Source organism: Ochotona princeps, chromosome 24 (genome assembly GCF_030435755.1).
Source record: "Ochotona princeps isolate mOchPri1 chromosome 24, mOchPri1.hap1, whole genome shotgun sequence".
In the NCBI taxonomy this organism is placed as follows: Eukaryota; Metazoa; Chordata; class Mammalia; order Lagomorpha; family Ochotonidae; genus Ochotona; species Ochotona princeps.
The window spans coordinates 21,599,242-21,612,155 of NC_080855.1; the positions used below are offsets into that span (position 1 = coordinate 21,599,242).

Below are 12,914 nucleotides of genomic sequence, written 5' to 3' on the forward strand. Positions count from 1 at the left end.
TGGCATGTCCTGGGCTTTGGATGAGGGCAATCATGACACGGCAGAAGGTAGAAGGGTAAGTGAGTGCAGGACAACGAAGAGATGAGCACAAGGAACTGGCTGGCTGGATAACAACCCACTGTCATGGTGACTAGCCCAGTCCTGCCAGGGGCTGCCTTAGCCATCACTCCTCAACACCAGGACCATGTTCCAACTATTGTTTGTCATTACCTAGCCCTCCCACATCTTATCTGAAAATGGGCATCAATGTTCCTGCTCCTTCAGAGTGCAGAAATTGACACGTTGCATCTTTTATTTCTGTGTTTACTATTACTTTTTATCATTACAAGAACCAGACACGTAAGGGAAGTGCATGAACCATTCCAGCAGGGGTAAACTCAAGAGTTTTATGAATCAAGAGTTCTTTAAAAAGAAAACTTTAAAATTAAATATTTGAGAGGTAGAAAGAGAAATAGAAACACACAGAATATATGGGGGGAGACAGAGATGGTAGAGGGTGAGAGAGAGCACTCCTGTTCTCTGGTTCCCTCCCCAGATGCCCACATTCCCTGCTGAGCTAAAGCAAGGAGTCTCCCACATGGTGATGACTCCAGTCACTTGAGCCATTACCGTCATTTCTCAGGGTCTGCTTTAGCAGGAAACTGGAGTTTGGAGTTAAAACTGGGAATTTGGGGCCTGGTGGCGTGGCCTAGCGGCTAAAGTCCTCACCTTGAACGCGCCCCGGGGATCCCATAGGGGCGCCGGTTCTAATCCCGGCAGCTCCACTTTCCATCCAGCTCCCTGCTTGTGGCCTGGGAAAGCAGTCGAGGATGGCCCAAGGCTTTGGGGCCCTGCACCCACATGGGAGACCCGGAGGAGGTTCCTGGTTCCCGGCTTCGGATCGGCGCAGCACCGGCCCGTTGCGGCTCACTTAGGGAGTGAATCATTCGACAGAAGGTCTTCCTCTCTGTCTCTCCTCCTCTTTGTATATCTGACTTTGTAAAGAAAATAAAATAAATCTTAAAAAAAAAACTGGGAATCAAACCTGGAAACTCCAGGGTGGTACTTGGGTGTCTCAACAAATATCTTTGCCACTAGGCTAACCACTCACCCATATCAAGAGTCATGCCCTGGAGAGTACCTCCATGTCCGAAGTGGGCAGCCACTGGGGGTGTCCCCTCCAAGTGACAGCAAGGAAGCAGGCAGCCAAGCAGTTCTATCTTTAGCCCTTCCACAAGAGAACCCGGGAAGGCAGATTTTTATATGAAATGTCATGGTTTTAAAATATGGGTCACTTATTCTAATTTTTTAAAATTTTAGAATGTGAAAATAAGATACATCCACAGACATGTCTGTCTGGTAGGCTACAAGCTTGAAACCTCTAATTTACAAGATCAGCAGGCAAGCATTTTCAGCTCTTTTTATGGAATTGTAAAGGTCTTCAGGGGTGTTCCATTTACAGGCTATATTATCTGGACATTATCATTTATAACATAATGACTTAACACTTACGATGAGTCAAGTCCTATCCCTTGTGATAATAAACTAAGAATTAGATACTACCGCTTTTGCCATCTCACAGTTGAAGAGACTGAACTCAAGATAAAACAGCAGGCGGTGGAGCCAGACTTTGAATACAAGCTGCCTTTAGAAAAATTATGATTAATCATTTTTTTTTCTTAAAAAAATGACAAGCCCATGAAATGCTGGCATGGACAGAGTTGTCTCTGAGATGCGTATTCAAAAGAGCGTGCATTACTGCGTGATGTTGGGTTCAGCAGGGCCACAGTGGAGAAGAAGCCATCAGAACTCACAGAGCCTTGCCCACACACAGAGCAGGTTGTGTCCACAGCACATCAGTGCTTGGCCATTGACCTGGCATGGCATTAAACACCTAAAGGATGCTCTTTAATCCTCACTCTGAGTCATCTATGCACTCCATCAATATTAACTTACTTCATCCCGCTATGATGGGAGTCATTCCACCATCTCTATTGTAGGTGAAAACAGAGCCACAGAGGTGGAACCACATGTTCAGGCCTACACAGCCAGCAGCAGGCTCGGATTCCCGGCAGCCTGAGTCCGTGCCCTTAACTACTGCATTGTATTTGTGTTTCAGTTGGGAACATTAATCACCTGAGGCTATCCCAACTCCAAAAAATGCCCAGGAGCAAGAGAGAATGCCAAGAAGGGAGAGTTTTTAATTACGTTATGGGCAAAACTGAACATTGTAAAGGAAAAGCTGCTAACTTCTGTTGAATTACAACTGCGTTCCCACCAGCATTGGACTCATTTTTAACATAGCCTAAAGTTTAGGCACTGGATAGCATTATTAAATCTATTTTACAGATGAGAAAACTGAGTCTTGGAAATGTCACGTAATTGGACAGGGATTCCTCCGTGCTGGGTGGCCTGGCCAGGGCTCCATGGCAGGTGGCCCATTGGACTGTAAGGCTTGCACATGCTTCAGTCTTACTTTTAGGTGCTCAGGTGGTTAATTTTTCCAGCATAGCTTCTGTTAAGGGAAGTGAACTAAATAGGAATGAAATCTGATTGCAACTCAACTCTGTGGAAAACTTCCACGTGGAAGGAGTGTCCAAAGCCAAGTCTCAGACACCTTGTGATATTTCCCACCCCTGGCTCAATGTAAATTTCCTCTAGGTATGCATCCATCTAACCTTCATAGTAAGCTGGTGTGTTGGACCAAAGTGATAAAAACCCACCTCAAGTTGAAATCATTAAAAGTAAGATTTGTTTGGGTAACTAAGGGGGTTTCAGGTATAGATGGGTCCAGGAATTCACACAGTATCAGAACACTGCCTGTCTCTACTCTCATCTGAATTTCATATCTGGATTCATTTTATTTAGTGGCCCCCAGAAATTCCAGTCACTATCCACAGGGTTGTGGAAGGAGAGATTTTTTTTTTTAATAGGTTCTACAAAAATTCTGGGACTGGAAACCAGCGTTGTTAATTAAGTCCCTGCCCGCAATACCAACATCCTACATAGCTGCCAGTTCGAGTCCTGGTTGCTTTACTTGTGATCCAGTTCCCTGTTAATGCGCCTGGGGAAACAGTGGAAAATGGCCTGGGAATACTGTCCTGAAAGAACCTTGGTGGCTCCTAGCTTCAGCCTGGCACAGCCCCCAGTTATTTGGCCATTTGGAGGTGAACCGGCAGGTGGAAGAGTCTTTCTTTCTCTCCCTCTCTCCTCCTCTTTCACTCTCTATAACGCTGCCTTTCAAACAATTAAAATATTAATAAAAACAAAACGGAAAAAAAAAAAGATTTGAGGACAGAGTTTCACTATCTCCGCTTTAGTACCTTCATGTAACTTAAATATCTTGACCAGAAATAAATGCCAGCTCTGCCAAGCATAATCCATGTGTTCACCTCTGGAATGGAGTGGAGGTAAGAGACTGTTCTTTTGAATCACATCAGACATATGTTAAAGAAGAAAGGAGAGTGGGTTTTGGGAAGACAAGAATGACAGGATCTTTTAAAAAGATTGTTTTGAAAGGCAGAGTTACATGCGGAGGAGAAGAAGGAGGAGAAAGAGGAGAATCTTGCATCTGTTGGTTCACTCCCCAGATGGCTGCCATTGCTGTCACTGGGCCACGCCAAAGCCAGGAGCCTCATCCTTCTAACAATATCACAGCCCTGATGGATCAACGCATCACAACAGAGACAGAACAGTGTGCCAGCTCAAACCTCCCTTCTTGTGAAGTTAGTGCCATCATGGGGCCTCATTCTCCTGACCTCAACTAATCCTAATTACCTCCCAGGGGCCCACTTCCAACTACCATTCACCTGTGGAGTTGGGAATTCAGGTTCCCAATACATGAGCTTTGGGGGACACATTAAAGCCATAGCAGGCAATAAAGTTCTTTGCTCGCATAAGTAGGACACATTTCCCTCTCCAGAAAGAGCGTGTCAGTGTTTCTCTGGGATGCTGCATACTTTGCATTCTTGGTCACAATAGTTCAGGTGGGGCTAACTCTACTCAAGGCTTCAGACATGAGGCTGTGACATGAGGCCAACTTCTACCGCCGGCACAGTTGGTTCTCAGATGATGATGTGATTCAGTTCTTTCCGGAATCAGCATACCCTTGGCAGAAAACAAAATTTTAAAAGCTATTGGGGACGAAAGGCTTTCTCTTCCCAACTGGGGTTGGTGAGAAAGTGGGTCGTTGACTGGAAATTGCTGGAAACCATTTGCCTATCCCAAGGAAGAAAGAAGAGTCAGATTTACAGGCAGAGTCTGAGCCCAGGGACCCAGGCACATCTGGATTTCTCAACTTGTGGAGCCACCACTCCACGGCTGTGCTTTTCTCTCCACTCCGCCATGAATTAAATCGAGTCGAAATGTGTTTTCTGTCACTTGCAACCACAAACCACCTAAGTGACACTCTCTGGATTCAAACATCAGCTCTGACATTGTTGCAAGTCGTGTCATTTTGAGCAAGTCAGTCAGCTCCTGTGATCTTTAGTTGCCTTTTCGTCAAAGCAGAGTTGTCATTTTTGTAGAGTTTCCAAAAAACAGTAATTGAGGTGAGAGCAAATTAATACTTTGTGCAGTGTGGGCCCCGTCCATGAGAGTTGCATTGCCATTGTGACAGCAAGGAAAGCACAAAGTGGGTAGGATGCAACCCAGACTGGAATGTCTACAAGGAAAGCAGATCAAACACAGGAAATAGAGAGTGTTGGGGATAACTGGAAGCCAAACACCCAATTCAGAACCATCCAGACTTTAAAATTTAAACTCTCATGGAGGAACGAACAAAATAAACACGAGAGCTGCTGCCTTGCCAACCCTGCAGAACAACTGAAATATTCATGCTTTAGGGGAGGGGAGACCATAGCTATGAGTCGGGAGGTGCAGCTGCTCAGTTTCCGGTGTTCCCATGAGCCAGAATTCTAAAGAAAGGAAGTCAGGATGTCCCCCTTCTTTTCTGCCTCATGCCACACATCTAGCAATGCCCCCTCTCAAAGTCAGAGAACTGAAGGGTCTTGGAGTCCATGGCTCTCCTTGAATTTCAAACCTGAACATGACCATTCTTATTTTTCATCTTCCCTTCTTTTCCTAGTTTATGCCTTCAAGCAGCTTTTCTGGGGAAAGAGTGTTTGCGCCCACACTGGCAGATCTGAGTCCCTGACCACGCGCCGGCTGCGATGAGGTTGTTGCTATGCTCAGCAACCCCAGTAGCCAGGAAGCCAGCCTTGGGAGGGACTCATCGCAGAGCTGTAGGCACTACTACCAGGAACTTGGAAGTCATCTCCCACAGGTGACCCCGCTGGAGACAAGACACCCTCCAGACGTGCTCATTCTTTTGAAATAAGGTATATGTTTGGTAAGAACACCTGCAAAGAGAAGGACACAGAGAGAGGAATTGGCATTTCCAACAGGTCATTGCCATGTGCTGAATGCTTCCTGTGTTGTCACAGCCATTCTACACAGAAGGAAGATCAAGGAGGTTGTCTTGACTCACAAGGACAATAAATGAGAGACCCAGCCCTGAACCTTGCTGGATATAAATCCCAAACTCCAATTTAATCATCATTCTAGAATGTGTATGTTGAGAATGTATAGATGGGCTGACATGAATAATCCATTATTTTTCCTAAGTATGGAAGAATCATCAGATCCATTCATCAGTTTACTCTCCTTACAACACGTCCCTTTAGTCTCTAGTACTGTGATTGTCTTTCAACACATCCACACATTCTTTAACTTCTCCCCTGGAATATGGACCAGTGTTGCCTTGGGATTTCGAACTTAGGGAAGGAAGGAAGGAAAAGCCGTAGAACTCTCACCTGACCCCATGTCTGCTCATTCTTGGAACCCAGCTTTCATGATCCAAAGAAGCCCAGGTCACACAGAAGTCACCAGTAGCAGACTTCTTCCTCTGAAAACCCTTGCTGAGGTCACAACCACAAGACATGCAAGTGGGGGAACCCCAGAGATGATGCTCATCCCAGCCACCATCCATCTGCAGCCAGTGAGGGTTTCTGGACTGAGCCCCAACTGTTCTCAGAATCTTGGGAGACCGTAACAAATGATTACCGTTAGGAACAGTTAGCATGAATTCATTCCTGTAAGAAAAGGCAGGCCTACCTTTAGGTCCTGGAATATTGCAAAAATCAAATTACAAGTGAGCTGCTTGACTTCCCGCTAAGTAGACTTCACCCACATGGAACTTTGTCTGGGAAACCTTCCCCTGGCCTTTCTGACCATGCTCTTACATTTGCACAATCAAGAGGAGGAGGAGGATGACAATGGCCATGACGTGGTGGTGCTTCATGCTACTGTTTCCTGAGATCTTTGAATGTACCATGCAGAGAACTAAAAGGGCTTTGCCTGCATGGCTCCACTTTCTTTTTCTCAAAACAGTTCTATGGGGGTGTTGTAGCAGAGTTCAAAGAGTTAAATAGTCCAGATGCAACAAGGGTAGGGTTTTCACTGGTTCACAGATTCAAGACGTCTATGGTGCCCCTAACAGTGCTGCTTGCTGTGCCAGGCCCTAAGAACTCCATGTCATAGGTGTTTTTATGCTGTCACCTTATGGGAGACAAATGTGTTAGTCTTCTCAGTTTTCTCTAGCAAGATGCCAGAATGTGATTTAAACAATAGTAATTTTGAGGAGGGCATTTGATGTTCAGTTAAGGTGCCACTTGAGATGCCTGATTCTAGTACAAACCCCTGCACTCCCACTCCAGTTTGCTCACTAATTGTGCAATCTGGAACGAAGTGGATGATAGCTAATGGACTTGGGTACTTGCTGCCCATGCGGCACACTCAAAGTGGGCTTCCCGGCTTCAATTTGGCCCAGGTCTAGCTGTTCTGGGCATTTAGGGAATGGAGCGTGGATAGAAACTTTTTTCCCCCTTTCTCTGCCTTTCAAATAAAATGAAAATAAAGAAATAAACACATTTTTGAACATGCAATAGGAATTTGTTTTCTCAGTTCCAGAGACCAGAAGTTCAAGATCAAGATGTTGGCTAACGTGTTTTGCCAGCGAGGGCTCTCTGTCCAGCTTGCAGCTGCTCACCTTACCATAGTCCATGTGATGAAGATAGAACATTCTCATTACTCTTCCTCTTATGAAGACACTAATTCCATCACAGGGACCTCACACTCTCGACTTCATCTAAACCTCCAACCATGTATGCGCTGGCATACATATTTGGTTGGAGGACCACCCTTGTTCAGACCACGGTAATATAGAGCAGTATTGCTAATGTGATCCTTGCTGGGATTAAACATAGTGACCAGGTTCATGGTCATTAAGGACTGCTTTCTTTTCTGGGGTCAGCCACTGCTTCGCTGAGGAAATGACCTTGTTAAGGGTCTTAGTGTGAAGTCCCTTAGCATCAGGTGTTCTTGGAGAGTGTCTCAGGCAGCAGAAAGCCCGAGAGGAAAGCTGACAATCGGGGGAGGGATAAACACCTGCAAGAAGCCAACAAAGGCAGGGGGGAAGACAGCATGAAAGTGAACGAGAAAATACAGGTGATGAAATGAAATCAAAGAGGGAGGCTGCAGACAGACACCACAGGGGCTTGTTCGTGAATGTTAAAAATTGGAAAAATTTAAAAATATACAGTAGGGACATGATCCAGTCAACTTATAAAAGTGGTCCTTTCTCACAGTTCCAGGGATCAGATAAAGGTGGATGGGAGATGCGCCTCAGTGCTGAGAGAGGGTCGTATGGTTCCATTCAGCTGAACAGGCAGTTCCTAGGATCAGGAGCTGAGCTTGCTCTCTCTCGGTCCAAAGCTGTGTGGGTCCTGAAGTGCTCAGCTTCCTGTACCAGCAGCTGCAGGCCAGCAGGGCAGCAAAGCAGATGAATCAGAGCAACAGGGTTCTGAGCGAAGGAAGGGTGAGTAGGTGGGCCCTTGGAAAGATGAAGGCAGTCATCAAGGTTTCCATTCACTGAGAAAAGAATGAAAGGGGTCGACATTGACCTGCTGTGTCACAGTGCTAGCATCCCATATGGGCACCAGTTCGAACCCCACCTGTTGCACTTCCTATCCAGCTCTCCGCTAACGCAGCTGGGAAAGCAGCAGAGGATGGCCCAAGTGGTTGGGTTCTTGTGTCTACATGGGAGACCCCCAGAAGCTCATGGCTTCTGATTTTGGTCTGTCCCAGCCCCAGCAATTGTGGCCATTTGAGGAGTGAACCAGCATATGGAAGACCTCTGTGTGTGTGTGTGTGTGTAACTCTACTTTTCAAATAAATAAAACTTTTTATAAAGGAAAAGAGAAGGGAATTAAATGACAAATATTCTGACGCAAGAATTTAGAAAAGAAGGTAATGATATAATGTGAAGCTGCTAGAAAATCTAGATAAAATTTTCAATGCTTTTCTTCAAAATAACTATTAAACATTGAGTCAAGGTGGGACATAATGTGAAAAACCAAGCCCAGTGATGGAGACAGTAGGCTTTGTGTCAGAAGGATGTAGTTTCAATCCCCGTCTTTGCCACTTGCCAGCTGCATGAACTCAGGAAATGCTCACTTTCCTGCCTTCTAGAACAAGCATCAAAAAAAGGTAGCTGCAATTAGAAGCATGCAGATCATATATAAAGAAATAATAAAAGGTCACCAAGAGAATTTAATGGAAGATTGAATACACAGAATCAAAGAATGATTCTTGAATGATGTAATTCCTTTCTAAAGAAATATATAGATTTCTAATGAAAAAAAATCCCCCCAATTAGTTTAATTTTGTGATATTTGTTTTCCTTTGATGGGAAGATTTGACAAAGTGACTCTAAAATTCAACTGGAAGAATGAATAGGCAAAGCAACCACGAGCAATTTGAGACTGAGAATGATTAGGGAACATTCTGAATATAAATGTTAAAATGGACTGTAATGTTTCCTAGATTAAAATAGCATGGTACATAAATATTGTAGCACAGATCAATATGATCTATGTTACAGTGATTACAAGAGTCCATGCACTGGAGCAGACAGCCCCGAGACAATCTTCTCTGCCCTTGATCTTATTCAATCGTGGTAGCGAAGAAAGAGAAAATACTTGGCAAATGATGCAGAGACAATGGATTAATATGTGAAAATAAATAAAACAAAATTAAATCTTCAAACTATACATCAGTGTGAACTCCAGATTGATCAAAGACTAGGAAGTCATTAAGAAGTTAATTAAAAGTAACAAACAACTCAAAGTTCTGACAAGGTGAGCACTTGCACACAGGTATCCAACCTGTGGCTCTCTACTCCCCTGGGTTCCCCCGTTTCATGTTCGTATATGCGTAGACATCGATACATGAATTTAAGGCCTGAATGTACAAGCAGAGATGTGTACCTGCTTGCATGTACACACACACACAAGTAGTCCCCCCAGCCATGGTTTCAGATACTCACAGCCGACTGTCCCATAGTATTGTCTCGTGTCGTCACAAGAACAAAGAATAGACTATAAAAGACATTCTGAGCCCACGGGAGACCATGTTCCTATAACTCCTGTCACCGCACATTGTGTAATTATTGTCTTTTTAAGTAGTTATCATTCAACTCTCTGAGTCTAACCTGTAAGTTAAACTTTATCACTGGTGTGTGTGTGTGTGTGTGTGTGTGTGTGTGTGTGTGTCTAAGGAAAAACAGAGTAGAAATGAGAACACTCCTCTTCACGGTTTCAGGCATCCATGGGGGTCCCAAGGAGGCACTGTGCTGGAAATGAAGCTGTGTCTGATTCAGTGATGGAAGCTGCCATCCATACACTTGAGACCTTAAAATATTTATACTTAATGCACTGTGGATAAGGCAAAATTCTAAAATAGACCTTTGGTGGGTACATAGGGCCAATCCAGGAAAACAAAAAACAAACAAGCCTCAGTCTAAGAAAGCTGTGTTGGATTACAGAGAAAGAAATCATCACCAAGAATAAAAGAGCAGGTGGGGATGATAATTTAGCCAATTTTGATGGAATTGTACTATTATAAGATAACATACATAGGCCAAAAAAATGAAGGGAGGGTCAGTATACAGAAGGTGCTCAGTGACCCCCTGTGGGGTGTTAGGAAAGAATACAGAACCTCTGGTGTCTGGTATGTGGGTATGTGTGGTGTGTGGTCACTTCAGTGGGGGTGCCGAAAGTGGGCGGGGGGGCACTCTTGTCAGTGTTTCACACTAAGAGGTTATGTCTCCCCCAAACTGAACAAGCAGCAAGGAATAGGAAAAAAAAAAAAGGCATAACCTCTGGGATCCAACTGGGTTTCAACAGTGACAGTGACCTTAAATAGCTGTGATTTTAGCCAAACTCTTGGTTAGATTATTCTCCTTAACCAAAATCAGACACTCTAGCCTTTATGGAGTTTCCTTTCCAAGGAGCAGTGGGAGCAGACAAAACAAGCAAACAAAATATTTTGTTGCCAGCCCCATGGGGACAGCAAGCTAAGCTTCTGCCTGCAGCACTGGCATCCCATATGGGTACAGGTTCCTGTCCCGGCTGCTCCATTTCCCATCCAGCTCCCTGTCTGTGGCCTGGGAAATCAACATGTGATGGTCCAAAGCCTTCAGACATTGAAGAAGCTGCTGGTTGTGGATCGACTCACCTCAGGCCACTGTGGCCATTCTGGGAAGTGAACTGGCAGATGGAAGATCTCTTTCTATCTCTCATCTCTCTGCAACTCTGCATTCCAAAAAAAAAAAAACATAATTTAAAAATATTTTTTAAAAAATATTTTTAAAAAGGAAAAAAGCAAAAAGCAAGAAACAAGCAGGCTCCACCAAAGGAGAGATATGCTGCTCTCCGTTGACCCATTCCTAGTAGGGATTGTAGGTCCACGGCCAGGTTTAACAAGAATGAATTGTGAACTGAGGTGGGCTGAGCGAGAGACTGCTGGGCGAGTTCTTCCTCCAAGCGCAGAAGGCTGCAGCGGCCGGCGACCTCCGCAGCAAGTGCTGGCATCACGGAGAGAATGATTTCTCCGAAGAGACCATTACCTAAGTCCATCTTTCCAGGCCATTTTCCTGAACCACCTGGGGTCAGTGTGGAGGCAAACCAATCAAGTAACAGGAAGATTTTCATCTTATCCCTCAGTCTGAGCACGTCTCTGATTATAAGGTAAAGAAAGAGTGGACTATTTTGAACAAATCCTTCATTCATTGCTGCAGCGAAAACTTGCCAAATGGCAAGCGTTATTATACATTGGAGGCTTGGAGCAATAAATAAAATAGAAATATTTTCTGCCCTTCCAGAACTTTGGAGAGCACTGAAATGAGTGGCGTGTGAATGAACGCTGCGAATCATGGTGTCCAACATAGCCAGTGTGGCTGAATGGAGCTGCAGGATATGCGTCCATCACAGTAAATGAATGGCAGTGGTGACAATGAGGCCTGTAGCATTTTTGCTTTAAAAAAGAGAGAGAAATTTTAAAAATGGCCAACAGGAAGAATGCAGGGTCTTCTGCTCAGTTTCCACATCAGGAGTTGTACTTTGAGCATCAGGATTAGCTAGCATGGCATCCCAAAGTCCAGCCTGGAAACTTGACCCTGTCGTAGACTGGTGCCCGATGATTCCAGTAGGGAGGACAAGTTAATGGGGCCTGGAAATGAAACCGGATTGACACAGGTCCACAACTCACGGCTGTTTGTGGACCCAGCGCTGCTCATTCATTCACATCTCTGTCCACTTTTCTATAGGCTTGAAAAGGTTTCTTAATGATAAGAGCTTTAAAGTTTGAGTCAAACTCAGAGCTACAACCTCACACTCATTTCAAAGCCTTTCTTTCCACTGGTCCCAGCTTTACTTGCAGGGTGAAGATCTCTCCATGGGAGAAGGAGCAGTCTGTCAGAGCCATGTTCCTCTTCCCCTCCTACTCCAGTGGCTGAGATGGAGGTGGGGGCTTGGGAGTGGTGATGGTCAACGGTAAGAGCTGACGGTTGGGGCCAGTGTTGTGGTACAGTAAGTTAAACTACCTCTAGCTACTCAACCCTCATCAGAGCACCTACTTGAACCACAACCGTTCTACTTCTGAACCAGCTTCCTGTTAATGTGTCTGGAAAGGAAAATAGAAGATGGCCCAAGTGCCTGGGTTCCTGTTACCCAGGTACTGGCTTCTTTCAGCCTGGCCTAGACTTAGCTGTTGCAGCCATTTGGGGAGTGAATTAGTGGCTGATCTCTCCCCTATTTCTCTCTCTCTTTCCCCCTTCTCTCTCTCGCCTGCTTCTACCTGCCTTTAAATATATAAATAAGTAAATACATCATTTTTGAAAACAGAAGTGATACTCTTCCCGCTTAGATGGCACCATCAATGGTTTTACTTTCATCCCTCAGCTCTCAGCACAGCTAGCATCCTAATGTTGTTCTCTCCTGGCCAGAGTTACAAGACCACTGGAACCCAGTTCCTCTCCTTGGACCACGTGGTAGTCAGTGCCTCTTTGCTACCCCCAAACGCCCGCCCCCCCCGGGAGGGTGGGGCAGAGACTGCCTTCCGGATGTGCTCTCTGCCTGGGCCACACTGAAGGGCTGTCCCAGCCAGCCTCTTGCCATCCCAGCTCCCCAGTCTCCATGTCCCAGGGTTCACATGTGCCCCCTACACCCAGACAGCACTCATTTCTCCCTGGTACTCCTCCATGGTGCTCTGCTCCAACAGCTGCTTTGCTCCAGGTGCCGACCTAGAGAATCCGACAGTGCCGCTGGCCCCTTCCCTCTTGCGGGTGTCTTGCCAAGCAGCTGTCTTCTCCCTTGGCTTGATGGGGCACAAGCTTCTTACTTGCCTAGGCCTCACTGGCAATGAGGGTGGCAGGCTCTGTTTGAGCAGCTCTCTATAGGCTCTGGGGAGTCACTTGGCAGCAACCTGGCTCTTGCGTGGGAATATTTCATCCTCACTGTTCTCAGCTTGGAGACATTGGCCACTGTTCTAGGACAACAGGAAAAGCCCCACATGACCTCCTGTTTCTCTGTCCGTAG

At 45.4% G+C, this 12,914-nt stretch overlaps 1 non-coding gene across 1 annotated transcript; it reads left to right on the forward strand.

The window, feature by feature from the left end:
- The first annotated feature begins 11,222 nt into the window (after positions 1 to 11,222).
- On the forward strand, positions 11,223 to 11,349 carry LOC118757829 (small nucleolar RNA SNORA1). The gene has a single exon (XR_004995390.2). It is a non-coding gene; the product is annotated as a small nucleolar RNA SNORA1 (small nucleolar RNA).
- The last annotated feature ends 1,565 nt before the right edge of the window (positions 11,350 to 12,914 follow it).